A 17,467-nucleotide genomic window follows, 5' to 3' on the forward strand; every position below is an offset into this window, starting at 1 on the left:
ACGTATTCTCAGTTAGTAATCCAGGTTTGCTGGTATACATGTAGAGTATACTGGATGTATGTATGTTTATGATAGCATTATGAAAATCAGCTATTGCTCTACTGACCCTGTTATCTTTGATGTTACTGTTACTCTCTATTTTACGGCACCCAAGGATAATGGCACCCAGCATACCAATGCAACACCACTTTATCCTGTTAGAACAATATTCATAACTTAGATTCATTTTCATGAAAAACACTTGTAATTCTTTTGATCGGTGGGCCTTTGCAGACAAAAGAAATACAGATAACTTACTGGGTAATCAAGGAATGGTGACATATTCTGACTTTATGACCGCTTCAGAGGAAGGGAGTCACCACTTGTTTTTTTTTTTTGCTATGCTGGTAAATCTGTATGAATTACAGTCTTCTCCGGTGCTCATGGTTTTAGTAAAATGAACTAAACTGGGCTAGCAAGGTGTAGCATCTCCATATTGAGAAAAGTTTAGACATTTATATTTGTATGTATGTGCAGTTAAAACAGCATGCTAACTCAAGTGGGTGGCCAACAACCTGGTTTTATACATCCAAAGAACTTCTATAAAAATGAACTGCTTGGCAACCAGACCAGGTGTCTAATTGAGACAGGCCTTTATTTGTCAAAATGTGTAGCCACAGTAATCACCTGAAAATGTTAACTGTGTTTTTGTTACCTTAGAATGAGCTGTTATATCTACATATGGAGCAGGTCCTCATTCACAGAGTCCTCCATGTTGCACCGCCATGTTTTTACCGTAACCTTGAATGGACTTCTCGATAACAGCACCGGAATAAACACTGATTTTTTTTACTTATTTATTTTTACATGGAACTGCTTTAATCTGTGTTTTTACTGGTTTAAATCACTGGGTCCACTTGCTCTGGAGAGGAAGAGACCTCTGCGGATAATTCCTCCCATAGTAAAAACCTCCTGAACATCTGAGCACACATTAAGTTATCAGAGAAAAAAGGTAGCACAAAGACGCTGGGTGAGCAGCCCATCTGTAACGTGCCAAACAGCAAAGGAGAAACACTGATTTGTAACGTGAAACAGCTTTGTCCATTGTTTTTACTGGTTTTAATCACCTGGTTCTTTTGTTTAGGAGAGGAAGAGACCTCTGTGGATAATTCGGCTCCCAGTAAAAATGTCCTAAACAATAAACACTGAAGGAATTCTAACCGGGAGAAGTTTCAGCTGGTTGCAATTTGCAATCTTCACCACTAGATGCCACTAAATCCCATAAATCTTGCACACTGCACAGGAAAAGTACAAAAGTATAACAATAAGAAAACCACAATAATAACACCATGGGAGCGCCTCTCAGACCTTTTGTGCAACAATGCGTATACCTTTAATCACCAGAGTCAAATGTACCAGGTATGCATAATTCCTGTAATTCCCATTTTCTGCAGCACATCTGATTGCTTCACAGTCACAAGTAATGCACACACCATGCATAGTCCCAGGTATGTGCTACATGGACTTTGATTTCAGATATGTCCTGGTTTGTGCAGACTCTGTTGCAGCAAATGGTCTATGCTGTGTTGAGTTTGAATTAGCTGAAGTGCAATACAGATGATGGTATATATACACATAATGGCAAGCTTGCCCTTAGCCACATTCTGCTGCAAAGGTGCGTGCAGAAAGCAAGTGCATGCTTTTTTTCATATTAACCACAATTTGCTTTCCATTTCAATGCAGGTTGAATCATGTGTTGTTTTGGTGGGAATAAGAAAAATAGCAGTTCTCAGAAAAGCCACATTGATGGAAGCCCATTTTTGCTCATGTGATGAAAACAAAAACATAGTCCTTATAGTAGTAATAGTATATCTCATTATAATAGTCATTATAATGAGATTTTTTGGAATACTAACTTTGTAGCTCAAAAGAAATCTCAAAAATAATGACTCGAAAATACTAAGACATTATTTTGAAGTTAAGTCATGATTTTGAGAAAGTTTCATATTATGTCGTTATCCTCAGGCATTTTTTATGATACTAACCCATTTTTTAGATTCTAAATCATTATTTTGGGACAATAAGTATAATTTTATAAGTTTGTCATAATGTTGTGATACAGATGTATTAATATCAAGCTACTAAGCCATGATATTTGAGATAATAAGTCATTACTGCAGAGACACTAAGTCCCTATTTTTAGAAACTAAGTTATCATTTTTAAGCAATCTGACTTGTAGGATCTTTTTTTCATCACACTGGCAGAAATGGGCTGCCATTATAGTTCAGGAAAGGTGCATCAAAATATCTCCCAAACAGAGGGCCTGAGCCTGCGTCCTCCAGCTCAGGTCTCTAAAACAGACAAGAATCAAGCTGTCAGTGGATGCAAGTCCTTGCCTTATATTATCAAAGTTTCTCAGATCCTCTGGCAGTCTCCTTGAAGTGATCTGTTCAAACGCTTCTCCCAGTCCCCCCTCACTGCAACAGGCCACAGCAGCAGTGTTGAGGATGAGGACTGTGGAGTTGAGTGGGCAGAGTTGGCTGTGTGACACAGTGGGACAGCTCCAGGCTTTTGTTAGGGACATCTCAGTTAATGTGCTATATTTCCTTTACTCCTTGGATTCTGGCATGGCATGGACTTAGTTTCATCCTTACAGTCCTGCGGTGGTTTCTCCCCTCGCTGTTTTCTGAAGCCACAGATGCAGAACTTGGTGAACTACAGGCTTGGTGTCAAGTCTCCAGTCTCTGGAAAGCTAAGTTTACGACCTCACAAAAAATGAATGATAAAACAAGATCAACATTTTACAACCATGCTAGTGGCTCTGTGAGGCTGTACCTGGATACAACCCTTAAGATAAATGCTAAATGCAAACATCAGCATGCAAACAAGGACAATCTTAATATGCTCATGTTCAGTAGGTATAATATAAATATTAAAATGAAATGGTAAATGTATCTCTTTCACCATCTTTCAGCTAGAATGCCAGCATTTAACACTTGAAACAAAGTTCAGCTAAGGCTGAATGAGGTTGGCAAGTAGTCATAAACCAAAGTCAGTAATTTCTGACATGTCACTCAAAACCACAGATGTCATGACTTTACAATACACTGATGAGCTGGATGCTTGAACATTTAGTGTAGAGCTAATGCAGGTGGGTGGATTCTGAAACCTCTTGGTTGCATGCTCCGATCTAAGTTTATGATTTGCATATCTTATATACAAAATTTACATATTCAGATTGTTTTTTTTTCCATGTCAACTGCTGACTTGCACGCCAGCAGATTTTGCAGAAATACAGGTCAGAAAGTTCACCACCCTCAGAGAAAAAAACTGTTTCCACCAAACACTTTTGTTATAGTAGCTACCTTAGAACCCTAAGTAACCCATACAGGCATGTACCTAAGATATGTTTTATGTTTCCACCACACACAGTATTATGTAGGTGTGGTTGTTACTGGATAGTAATAGCTGTTCCTCCTCACCGACGATGCAGAGGAATGCCTGCACCTTGTTGATCCTCCACGGAGTGCTACATTTTTGGAACAAAATAGAGCAGGCTGGAGTGTAGAGCAGAAATAGATGCAGTTCACGTAATCGGGTTGAAATTCATTTACATTTTTTTAAGCACTTGAAGATCCAGTCATCACTAAAACATGTCATGCAAGAGAGCCATCATTTTATAGTTATAGTTAACTAATGTATGAAACTTGTCACTGTAGGAGCAGCAGTCACATAATTTCCCAAACAAGCCACAATTTGCCACGCTTCTCAATAGATGCTCTGCTCTGCACTGCTAGAGTGTCGATTCTCTCTTAACCAATCAATGGACTGCAGTGATCCAGCTTCAATCAGATCTCACTCCCAAATTGTCGAAAACGCCTGGCGGCATCAGACACTGACACAGGTTCACCCAGGAGCTCACTGTTGGTTTCCCGTGTAAAAACAACAGTCAATCAAGTTGTTTCAATAATGACATAGTGTGCTAGTATGTTTAGCATACTATGCTCGTGATGTATGTCATGTGACGCTATATTACGTTAACAACTAGCACACTGATTTTGAGCTAAACCGTGATGTTTTTTCATAAACCTAACCATGTTTTTGGTGCCCAGGTTTTTCTACCTACACTGTAATATTATTTTGAAAACGACTGTATGGATTTACCGGTAACAAGCAGAAAATGTGCATTTCCTGTGGAACTGGAAGTTTATTTTGAAAAGACATGGTAAATGTAACAAACGTAAATTGACATGGTATCCATTTTAATGCAACGGGCCACAGACCAAGTGTCGACATTTGACAAGTTGGGAGTAAGAATGTGTTAGCTCCACCTTTTAGTATCGGATCAATGGGAGGTACCACAACAGAGGGGTGACAAAAAAAATGCTATGGAATGGAACAATTCTATTGAAACCATCCACAACTTTTGAAAATGGAGATGCAAATATAGCTGTTTTAATTTGTAAAAACTGAACTAAGCTGGATTGCTTGAAGTTAAAGTGTAGGAGGTATAATTCCTGATGGGAGGCCCACTGAAACTGCCATTTGGGTTGTTATGCTGTGGAATAAGTGGAATGAATGATTCTGTCCTGAAGCAAATTGAAGAGTCAAGACTTGAATCAGTGATGTCACACTGATCTACAGTGTGGAGGCACTCTGTTGGCAGTGAATAGAGAGCTGAGTTTGTGAATAAGAAATTACCCCTTCTTATGCTGAAAAAGTCATCCTGAATTCTGTCACAGTGACCTTTTCTACCTTTTACAATTTATTCTCTGCAGAGTTGTACATCAGTATAACAAATTCAGATTAAGGGACCAGGCAAATTTCCACTTGTTTCCAGCAAAGGAGGTAGTATATTTCACATTCTCTCTTGTAGCTTCATATTTTAGAGCTGAATTGCACTTCTATTGTCCTTTATGTCCTATGGAGTAGTCCTGAAAGCCAAAAAAGTAAGATTGAATGCCTTTTTATTCCCTTCTCAACACTGATTAACAGAGCTCTTAGTATAAAGACTGGCAAGCTGTTGTATCTCCTTCTTACTTGGCCTGAATGGAGTGATCATGCATAGCCGTCATCAAAATCAGGCCCTATTCACTCAAAATTGCACATAAGAAGTACCCAGCATCCTGTTGGAAAAGCACTTACATGGATGTAAGAGGAATTGTGTAAGATCATTTTGGAGAAAATTCAATTTATTATTCTAAAAAGAGCGCAGGCATGGTCATGCACATGGTCATGAAAATGTGATTTCAAAATGAAGGGATGTGAACTGAACAGTGCTTTCATACAGGTATTGTTTTGTGGCAACAGGGAAACAACCCGAGAGTGCTTTCTCCAAAGGGAACTGATAGTAATATCGCCACTGGATGTCAATGTGATCCCAGAGGCCTTTTGGTTCACGATCACACACACTAGAGGTTTTGGGTCTCTGCCTTCAGCTCCATGAAATCCTTGGCAGCTGCAGTGAGCCAATGGAGCTGTTATCACAGAACGGGAGTGAATTCTCTGGAGTGGCAGCTGGGCTTCTTGGGGTCTTACCAATAATCACAGGAAACTGCAGTCAAATTGCTTAAAAAGGGACAAAAGATGCTGAAGGAGTCAAGTGTTTCAGTTAATGGGAGTCAGAATCCTGATGGAGGCTTGATCAAATCAGATTTTAACGCTGCATTATCTGATTGTTAGGCCACTTAGGAGCACTGACAGATTTTCACCTTCTAAAGCTGATATGGCAAACATGTTAGCAAACTGTGGCTTGTTAAGACTTTTTAAAGGGACAGTTCACTCCAAAGTGAAAAATATTTTTTTTTATCTTAACTGTGGTACTATTTATCAATCCAGATTGTTTGGCATGAGTTGAGTGTGTTTGAGTATTGGCCATAGAGATGTCTGCCTTTTGTTTTTTCCAATATAATGGAACTAGATGGCACTTGGCTTGCAGTTACTCACGATAATCCACAGATCTTGTTGTTAGCAATTTCATGTTTATTTTTACTGAACTACACCCGCAAACCAAATCACAGCGTAGAAGGAAGCGTGTATCTACTCATTGATGAAAAGCTCAAATGTGTTTTTTGTAGGGCTGTCAAGTGATTAAAAAAAAATCTAATTAATTACATGCTCTGTGATTAATTACTCCAAATGAATCATAAATCAACTTTATTATGAAAGCATTTTAAATAATTCAATTCAAATGAATTTTGGCAGATGTGTCGTAGTAAAGCTGCTGGATTTTGGACACAATTGTCCCCCTGTCCTCTACCATTGAAACTGGTCTGCAGTTCATTGCAATCCATTTTGCAAGGGAGTTAGTTAGTTGGTCACAGGTAGACTTACTCAGTTTGTGTTTGAACACCTGGTCGAGTGTGGCCTGAAGAGGCTGGCTGCTAGCACTAGCATCGGAGGCTGTGCTAGCTCCAACCTCCAGGTTCGCATAAATGCTTTGCATTGAGATGATTTCAAGCTTTAAGTACTCCGATGGTATGAAAATTCCTTTCTGCAGAAATTGCAGAGAACAGTGCACCAGGGAATGCAATTTATCAGCTTTGATTTTTTTTTTAATCATTATTTTTTCTGTGATTAATTAACAGAAATTACGTTATTTTGACAACCCTGTTTTTTGGTGCTTTGAGCACCACAAGCTAGGTGCCATCTAGTTCTATTACATCAAAGGGAAGGCAGACATCTCTCCAACACTCAGCAACTCACACTAAAGCGGCGTAGATTGATAAAAACCACAACAGGAAAGAGGAGTATATGTAATTTTGTTTTTGAGGTGAACTGTCCCTTTAAGCAGATACTGAGCGACATCAGTATTTATGTGGAGTCCTGAGGGAAATATCTGGCACTTTAGCTGCTAAATGCTCCACTATGTTCACCGGTTAGTCTCTATTGCTGCCTGTTTGGTGACAAGGTAGTGTGCAGTGGATTTTTAGAGCTTTTTTGCTGAAAGCAATAACCTGTTTCCTGAGAATAACATTCTAACAGTAACATTACTGTAAAACTAAAACAATGTGAAAATACACTGAAAGGCTTATTAGAGTTAGTGATAATTCTGTGTGGGTTTGTCATTAATGACCCTTTCTACATTGCACAAAGCATCCACACATGGCTGCAGCAGCATACATCTTACTGTATGCTGCTGCAGAAATCTGCTATAATCAATGGATCAGTGTGGTTTAAGGCATATGCATACTGTAAATATTTATATTAAAGATTCTTCTTAAAATCTGGTAATTTTTGTGTTTTTTCAATATGCCAATTCACATGTCAGAAAAGTAGTTTTAGCTTACAAAGAATGCAAACCATAATTATACTGCCTGAGATGACAACTAAACCCTTTTATTGCAGTGATGTGATCCAGCTCCTTTAATTGAATAGAATTACATCTGTGAAAGCATGCCAGAATAATGTCTCAGTCATCAGAGTCTTGATTTCTTGCTGTGCGTCAGTACCTTTGTGTTTCTCACAGTCGCAGTCTCTGCTTTTTTTCCTCTGCAGGTTCAGACATGTCTTTTGTTTCCTTTTTTTCTGTGAGATAATGGGTCAGCAGGTGCTTCAACTTTCAATTAAAATACACTGTATTTTTTTTTTACACTTTTCATGTTTTTATTGTAATTTTATTATTATTTTAATATGGGTATCCATCTGTGCAACACTTTTTAAAATTTTTTTACAAAACAAATGCCTTGTAAGTGAAAACTTATGGGGTGCCGTTTGTAAAGTGGCTCACGCTGAAAATAACATCAACATTTTGCCACATTTAGCCTCAATGTTTAAAAAAGTGTTGTGAATTTTTTAATGTCACCTTTTACCACATTTACAGCAATATTTGTTAACTTAGAAATATATTAAATAGTTAAATCTAAATATTAAATGTGGCACCTAAATGTTAAATGTTAAATCTAAATATTAAATCTAAATATAAATTAAATGTTAAATCTAAATGCTAAATATAAATCTAAATATAAATGTTAAATCTAAATATTAAATATAAATATAAATCTAAATGTTAAGTCTAAATGCTAAATATAAATCTAAATGTTAAATGTTAAATCTAAATGTTCTGGGTGAAACTAAATATTAAGCTAATATGCAAATTCACACTGCCGGTCACCGGAAGTACCAAAATAAAAGCTTGAGATGGTCAGACTGTGTTTATAGAATCAAATAACGAATTAAAACCAACTTATCGGGGGAAATGAACACTTGAACATACATTAGCATGATAATAACTACCTAAAATAACAAGAAACGTGTTTGAAGAAATTTTATTTGATGTGTACTTTGAGTTGTTAGTGTCCCTTCGGAGGGAATCACCTTGTTGTTTGCAAATACTTCCGGGTAGAAAACCAGCAGAGTGTAGCTACATATATATACAGTACAGGCCAAAAGTTTGGACACACCTTCTCATTCAATGCGTTTTCTTTATTTTCATGACTATTTACATTGTAGATTCTCACTGAAGGCATCAAAACTATGAATGAACACATGTGGAGTTATGTACTTAACAAAAAAAGTTGAAATAACTGAAAACATGTTTTATATTCTAGTTTCTTCAAAATAGCCACCCTTTGCTCTGATTACTGCTTTGCACACTCTTGGCATTCTCTCCATGAGCTTCAAGAGGTAGTCACCTGAAATGGTTTCCACTTCACAGGTGTGCCTTATCAGGGTTAATTAGTGGAATTTCTTGCTTTATCAATGGGGTTGGGACCATCAGTTGTGTTGTGCAGAAGTCAGGTTAATACACAGCCGACAGCCCTATTGGACAACTGTTAAAATTCATATTATGGCAAGAACCAATCAGCTAACTAAAGAAAAACGAGTGGCCATCATTACTTTAAGAAATGAATGTCAGTCAGTCCGGAAAATTGCAAAAACTTTAAATGTGTCCCCAAGTGGAGTCGCAAAAACCATCAAGCGCTACAACGAAACTGGCACACATGAGGACCGACCCAGGAAAGGAAGACCAAGAGTCACCTCTGCTTCTGAGGATAAGTTCATCCGAGTCACCAGCCTCAGAAATGGCAAGTTAACAGCAGCTCAGATCAGAGACCAGATGAATGCCACACAGAGTTCTAGCAGCAGACCCATCTCTAGAACAACTGTTAAGAGGAGACTGCGCCAATCAGGCCTTCATGGTCAAATAGCTGCTAGGAAACCACTGCTAAGGAGAGGCAACAAGCAGAAGAGATTTGTTTGGGCCAAGAAACACAAGGAATGGACATTAGACCAGTGGAAATCTGTGCTTTGGTCTGATGAGTCCAAATTTGAGATCTTTGGTTCCAACCGCCGTGTCTTTGTGAGACGCAGAAAAGGTGAAAGGATGGATTCCACATGCCTGGTTCCCACTGTGAAGCATGGAGGAGGAGGTGTGATGGTGTGGGGGTGTTTTGCTGGTGACACTGTTGGGGATTTATTCAAAATTGAAGGCACACTGAACCAGCATGGCTACCACAGCATCCTGCAGCGACATGCCATCCCATCCGCTTTGCGTTTAGTTGGACGATCATTTATTTTTCTACAGGACAATGACCCCAAACACACCTCCAGGCTGTGTAAGGGCTATTTGACCAAGAAGGAGAGTGATGGAGTGCTGCGGCAGATGACCTGGCCTCCACAGTCACCGGACCTGAACCCAATCGAGATGGTTTGGGGTGAGCTGGACCGCAGAGTGAAGGCAAAGGGGCCAACAAGTGCTAAACACCTCTGGGAACTCCTTCAAGACTGTTGGAAAACCATTTCAGGTGACTACCTCTTGAAGCTCATGGAGAGAATGCCAAGAGTGTGCAAAGCAGTAATCAGAGCAAAGGGTGGCTATTTTGAAGAAACTAGAATATAAAACATGTTTTCAGTTATTTCACCTTTTTTTGTTAAGTACATAACTCCACATGTGTTCATTCATAGTTTTGATGCCTTCAGTGAGAATCTACAATGTAAATAGTCATGAAAATAAAGAAAACGCATTGAATGAGAAGGTGTGTCCAAACTTTTGGCCTGTACTGTATATAATTTACGTCTATGTTTGTTAATAATTCCTGTTTATTTAACTATATATTTGTTAATACTATTGTCTAAATTTCTTATATTTTCATGTATCTTTCCTGTCTTGCAAGGAGCACCTGTAACATAAATAATTTCCCCTCGGGGATCAATAAAGTATTTCTGATTCTGATTCTGATTCTGATTCTGATAATGTATGTTCAAGTGTTCATTTCCCCCGATAAGTTGGTTTTAATTCGTTATTTGATTCTATAAACACAGTCTGACCATCTCGAGCTTTTATTTTGGTACTTCCTGTGACCGGCAGTGTGAATTTGCATATTAGCTAAATATTTAGTTTCACCCAGAACATTTAGATTTAACATTTAACATTTGGATTTATATTTAGTATTTAGATTTAACATTTAGATTTAGATTTAGATTTAACATTTATATTTATATTTAGCAGTTATATTTAACATTTATATTTATATTTATATTTAGCATTTAGATTTAACATTTAGATTTAGATTTAGATTTAACATTTAGGTGCCACATTTAATATTTAGATTTAACTATTTAATATATTTCTAAGTTAACAAATATTGCTGTAAATGTGGTAAAAGGTGACGTTAAAAAATTCACAATACTTTTTTAAACATTGTTTGAAGCTAAATGTGGCAAAATGTTGATGTTATTTTCAGCGTGAGACACTTTACAAACGACACCCCATAAAAACCTACTTGCAAATAAAGTGGATTCTGATTCATCCCTCTCATTTTTGTCCCTGAGCTCTGCAGACAACATGTACATCTCATTTGTATTAGCTGGCCTCTTTGTCACAGGGGAACAGTGCATGGTCTCTAACAGAGGTCAGTGTTTTCAAACTGGGGTTTGGTTGTAAAGCTGACCTACCAATAAGGGAAGCTGATAGAGAAACACTGATATGACATTTGTGTTATACTGTACGTACTGTATAGTATAACAGGCAGGCTCAGGATAGTAGTTGTACAGCAGAGATTAAATCCTTAAGTTTCCATTCTGATGGCTGAGATTTGAGAAACACTGTTTTGACAGTGAATTAGTTTCTGATTGGAGCCCAAGTACTGAACACCAACATTATCATTTTCAGAAATCAGATACTTAAAATACTCCAACCTGAGGTTCAAACGCTCCAAAGCAGTTAGCATCATTTAATCAAGATTTCAATCAGATTCAATATTTTTGATGTGATAAACGTGAGGGCATGTTATGCATGGATGCATGTAAATGGGAATATTAGTGGAATATTCATTTTCATTAGCCATGTAAATAAGCTTTTTAACCCCAGCAGGAGTTGGAGCCCCAGAAGCCCCCTCAACACTCCACCTTTTTTACTTGAAAAATGACTTTGTATTTTAAAGGCAGAACTCTTTTACAGCATAGACTAATTTCAATTTTCAAAGTCAAACATGTATTGTATTTCATGTATCAAAGTATAATAGGGCCGCTGAGCAGTCAAGCTCTCAGATCTTTAATAGATAGGTACCTTCAAATCACCTTTTTCTGAATGGCAATTTGGCTGGTGTACTAGACGGCCGCAACACAATGTTTAATAATGTTCTCAGTGAGCATTAGTTTGATGCATGAGAGTCAGACGGCTGATTTGTTACAGCAGAGGTATCATTTGGCTGAATGTTTCTGCGACACCTCTATTAAATGTCCTGGCTTTGAGTACACACCGTAGGGCTAGTATCTGAATTGACGGACGTGGTTATCCCATCAATATTCATAATGGGAATGTAAGACAAAGACACAGAGTAAATGAACAGCTAACGCAGCACGCTCTGCAACCTGCTGAATGAGGAATGAAGGAGAAAATGAGGCAGCCCTGCAGAAATGATTGGCAAATGAGTATGAGCAGCCTTGTCATCAACACAGATTAATGTGTGGGACTTACGTTTGTTGGATGAAATGACGTTAAAGATTTGGTAAATCCCCTGATACCTGTCCATCAAAACAACTTTGGGATGAACTCCAACATAGCAGAGGAAGAAGCATCCACCCAGCAATCTTGACTATTTGCAGGAAGTGCTAATGTCTGCAAACACAGCAGGACGCTACATGTCTCCTTCTGAGTCATCGTTATAACATGTAGCAGCTGCTATCGGGGCTAAAGGTGCACCGTACTGAACTCTGTTCTGGGCACTGACTGTCTTGCTCAGTGGGCTCAGACCTACTGCACTCCTGCTGGTAAGCGGCATTGTGGTCACCATGAGGCAAAATCATCTCACAATCAAATGACAGTAGGAGTCAAAGCATTGACGACCTATATGCCGTATATGACAAAACAATTTCCCCTGATGTTCCATTGGTTTTCCATGGCTTTTTGTCCACTCGACAGGCATTGCTCCAGGGATGGCAGTGTCGGTCAATCCATTATTTTGGTCCAGACTAAAATGTCTCAACATCTATTGGATGGATTACCATGAAATTTGCTACACACAATCATGTCCCCTCAGGATTGGTGATCCCTTAACTTTTCACCCCGCATCATCTTTAGGTCAGAATTTTTTATTAGTCCAACACTGTAGCTCAGTCCACAGGGACTTGGCTTTGGGGCCGAAGGGTGGCTGGTTCAAGGAATGCAGTGTGGAATGCTAGCTGGACACTGTTTTCTTAGTCTTAGCGACCACTCAGAGCACTTTACAACACAAACACAATTCACACACACTGATACACTGGTGATCAAGGCTATCATACAAGATGCCATCTCCTCATCACATAAACATTCACACGCACTAACACAGCGATGGGATAGAGATAATTGAAACTGAATGAAAGTCTGACCACTTACCAGTCTGAGATGTCTGCGGCGAAGGCTGCATATTATTCTATTTTGATTACGAATAATAAGCACAACCCAAGGCTTTTATTTGACACTGTTTCTAGACTAACACAGGATCAGCAGCCAGTCATCAGCACTGACCTCTCTACACAGGATTTTATGGAGTATTTTAATGATAGAGTAGAGGATATTAGATCTAGAATACCCCAGTCACTGGCTGGGGGATCAGACTGTGTTGTCACTTTGCCCACTTTTGCAGGACAAGGTTTCTTTGAGTTTGAGTCTACTTCTCTGGCTGCTCTAACTAAGGTTGTTATGGCTGTAAGAAGTACCACTTGCTCCCTGGACCCACTACCAGCATGGGTTATTAAGGAGCTTTGGTCAACATTAGGATCTTATGTTTTAGCTATCCTTAACCTCTCTCTGTCCACTGGAGTTTTTCCAGCTTGTTTTAAGTCTGCTGTGGTTAAACCCTTATTGAAAAAAAACAAATCTGGATGTAAACTCTCTTGCCAATTATACTGCCCTACAAAGCCTAAGTGCAGTAACTACATTTTTGGTCAAAATTGAGATATAAGTAAAAATGAACTCCTTGATATCTGTTTTATCTTGTGACAAAGATTCAGAGTTCAGTTTTGCTTAGTTTTAGAGAAAAAAACGGTATAAAATTTGCAGTAACTACAAAATCTGTCTCAAAACCAAACTTTAAAGCCATTTTTCTCAGTTTTACCCTTTGCGTAGTTACTGCACTTAGGCTTTGTAGGGCAGTGTAGACCTGTCTCAAATTTAGCTTTTTTATCGAAAATCTTTGAGAAAGTGGTCTCCAACCAACTTTTAAAATTTCTGTCACTGAATGATTTATTTGAGCCACTGCAGTCTGCTTTCTGTGCTAACCATTCTACAGAAACAGCACTTACAAAAGTGGTAAATGACTTATTATTGGTGTTAGATTCAGACTCAACATCTGTTCTACTGTTGTTGGACCTTAGCGCCGAATTTGATACTGTGGATCACTGTATACTTTTGGACAGGCTCGAGAATTATTTTGGCATCTCGGGTCAGGTGCTTAATTGGTTGAGATCTTACCTGTCAGAGAGATCTCAACGTGTTCTTTATAACAACGTGTTATCTGACTCTTGTTCTGTTAAGCATGGGGTCCCACAGGGCTCTGTTCTGGGTCCACTGTTGTTTTCAATGTACCTGGCACCACTAGGTCAGATCATACGCTCTTTTGGGATTGTTTTTCATTGCTATGCTGATGATTTGCAATTATATATGCCAGTCATTGCAGGAAATGGGTCTGTTTCTGATAAACTTACAGCCTGTTTGGCTGCAGTGAGGTCCTGGCTATCAGCAAACTTTCTGCTACTTAACTCAGCTAAGACTGAGATGATAGCTATTGGACCGTCAAAATTTAGTCACCAGTTCGATCATTTCACCCTATCTCTTGATGACTGTGTCATTCATTGCAAGGACAAGGTAAAGAAACTTGGTGTACTTTTTGATCAGACCCTTTCATTTGACTTGCATGTAAAAGAGGTGACACGAGTGGCCTTCTTTCACCTCAGAAAAATTGCAAAGATCAGATCAGTCCTTTCAGTAAAACATGCTGAGACTCTCATTCATGCATTTGTGACATCCAGGTTGGATTATTGTAACATTATTTTATCAGGGTTGCCCAGGAAGAGTTTTTGAGATCTGCAGTTGGTTCAGAATGTGGCAGCTCGTATTTTAACTGGATCATCTAGGTATGATCATATTACTCCGGTGCTGGCCTCTCTTCACTGGCTCCCTGTTCAGGTTAGAGCGGACTTTAAGGTGCTGTTACTAACATATAAAGCTGTAAACGGTCTGGCACCTGTATATTTAACAGAACTTGTGGATATTTATGTGCCTACACGGTCTCTGCGCTCCGAGGGGAGTGGCTGTCTGCTTGTCCCTAAAGTAAAAAAGAAGACGGTCGGTGAACGTGCTTTTTCTTTCCGTGCACCGACTCTGTGGAATAGTCTCCCTCTTGACATCAGACAGGCCTGCTCGATTGAGGTTTTTAAAGCAAAGTTAAAGACCCACTTGTTTACTGTTGTGTTTGAGTGATGGGTGGTTTGCTCCTTCTGTGATGTCCTGTTTTAGGTTTGTGTTGTGTTTTTATCATTGTTGTTTGTGTGTTTATTTTTAAAACTGTTTTACGCTACTTGTACTTGTCTCTATTTGTACATGTACTGTTTTAATTCAACTGTACAGCATTTTGATTGAAAGCGCTTTATAAATAAATTTATTATCATTATTATAATTAAGTCACGTCCACACCGAAGGGGAATTCATTGCTCTCCATTGGCTTTGTTCTGCGTGAAGGTGCCTCCTTACCATTTCCGAAAAGTGCCTTAAAGCTTCTGTTTGGTGGGATGCATTGCAAACAACGTAAAGAAGCCAGAACTAAGTTTATATAAACTGCTAAACCATAAAACTGAGCCTTTAAGAAGACAGAAGTGGGTTAAATTGGAAATTTACCTAACTTTCAAAAAGCTGAAGCTATTAAATAAATTACAGTTGCTAATTTGGCCAGACGAACTGTAGAGGCTGAAGCTAATTAAGCAATGCAAAGCCTGGTTTTGATCTTTGTTAAATTAAATGATGATCTTTCCTGCTGATTTGATAAAATAGTTGTAAATATCAAAGTATGTCACTACATGCCATTCAGTGGAATAATTTCTCCAAGATAAGCGAAGTAAGGAGAAGGGACACTGAGATAGACCAATATTATTGAGTCTGTCAGTGTGACAGACATGCTGAAATCTAATGTTTGTAGCTAGCTACAGGCATTTTGTCAGCGTTTAAGCCCTTGGTTGCATATCAGGATATACTACTTCCTTACAACATTGCACGCTGAACTTTGACCCTCTTGTTCATACATCCGTTACCTTGAAGATAAAATAAAAAGCCAATTGTTGTGCCTCTAGAAAATATAGTTGTCTCTTTGTTACCACAGTTAAGTGTGATTTCTTTATTTTTGTAACCATAGCAATATAGAAGCAGTGCATGCTGGGAAACAGGAAGTAGAATTGCCATGCAGTGATTAGCTACAGTTGTGTGCGAGCACTCCCAATCATCAGCTCCTCAGTTGATAGCTATTCTTTCTCCCTCTTTGCTAAGGCTGCGTCTGTGAGTAGATTTCATCGTTTAACACTAAATTATCACTTATTTTGAGTTGTTAGAATGTTGAGACAGCTAAGATGTTAATTGTGTTGCTAGGCTAAGTTAGCTTTACATTTCACTGCTGCTTGCTGTTTTGATTAGCTTGGTAGTATCTCATAATTTTAGCTACACAGCTAGGCTAGCTAAGCTGTACTAATTACCCAGATACCGTGTGTTTGTTTTGTTTAATAATGTACATATTTCATTGTACTGTGTTTACAGTTTCACAAGATTCCCAGTAAACTTCATGGAAGTCAATCATCTGTGTCCTGGAGTTTTTTGGGAGTGTTTAAACTGAATGGAAACATAAGCCCATGACAGTGAAAAGACGGCAACACAGCTAACAAGGGACACAAGGATTGCCATCCTACGGAGCAACTCAACATCAAGAGATAAGCGGCTAACACTACAGCTTCCATACAGCTTCATGCTAGTATCTTCTCCTGATACTGAAAACGGGGTGAGTCATAATGTCACAACGTAGCAACAGTAATAAAAGAAATGGAGATAACCAGTCTGAGACTGTGTGCTCAAGGAGCAGTCGCTCATCTGGTACATCATCCAGCTCAAAAATCAGCCTGGCCTTCACCATGGCAAAGGCAAAAGCTGAAGCAGTGCAAGCTAGTGCAGCAGGCACATATCCAAGCCAGTCTCGATGCATTAAATGATGAAAAAGAAAAAGATGCTGCCATAGCAGAGGCAAATACTCTCGCGGCTAGTTTACAAAATATGGGCTTTGAAGTGAAGCTAACAACCCGGTCCCCCAATCTATCAAAGACCAGCGCATTGCCACCTTTGTGTCGGAACAAGCCAGCATATGCATTAAGGGTTTATCTGTAAAAAGAAAGAGTGACAATGCTTTGCCAACATTTCATCTTCCACATCCTCAACCCACCAACGTTATCCCTTCAACACCCCACCCACTCAATGCAAGCCAAACCCAAGCTGCTGCTTCTGCCGCCACTATGCCACACCACACTCCTCAGGCCCCTCAGACGAGTGGGGCACTGCTACAACAAAGTTTCTATCAGCCTCTCTACTCCTCTCCAGCTCCTCAGCTTAGTGGAACACTTCCACAACAGAACTTCACACACGACTCCTCATCTCCTGCACCCACGCTTGTTCACAGGACGCCTTATGGAGCTAGCCATGACCATTCTACAACCACCAGAGACCTCATCAAATATCTTGCCCGCAACCGCCTGGTGACTTCAGGTCTCACCACATATAATGACCAGCCAATGAACTATTGGGCCTGGAGAACATCATTCCAGAATGCTGTCGCCGATCTGGACCTGTTTGCAGCAGAAGAACTTCTAATCAATTATCTGTGTCAGCAGAACAGGTAAGAAGAATAAAAACAGTCAACATCAGGAATCCAGCTACTGGATATGGCATGGGAACGCCTCGACAAAATATATGGCTTGCCAGAGGCCGTTGAACAGGCTCTGTTCAACAAACTGGAAAACTTTCCAAAGGTCACAACA

The sequence above is a fragment of the Epinephelus lanceolatus genome, chromosome 9 (assembly GCF_041903045.1).
Source record: "Epinephelus lanceolatus isolate andai-2023 chromosome 9, ASM4190304v1, whole genome shotgun sequence".
Classification (NCBI taxonomy): domain Eukaryota; kingdom Metazoa; phylum Chordata; class Actinopteri; order Perciformes; family Serranidae; genus Epinephelus; species Epinephelus lanceolatus.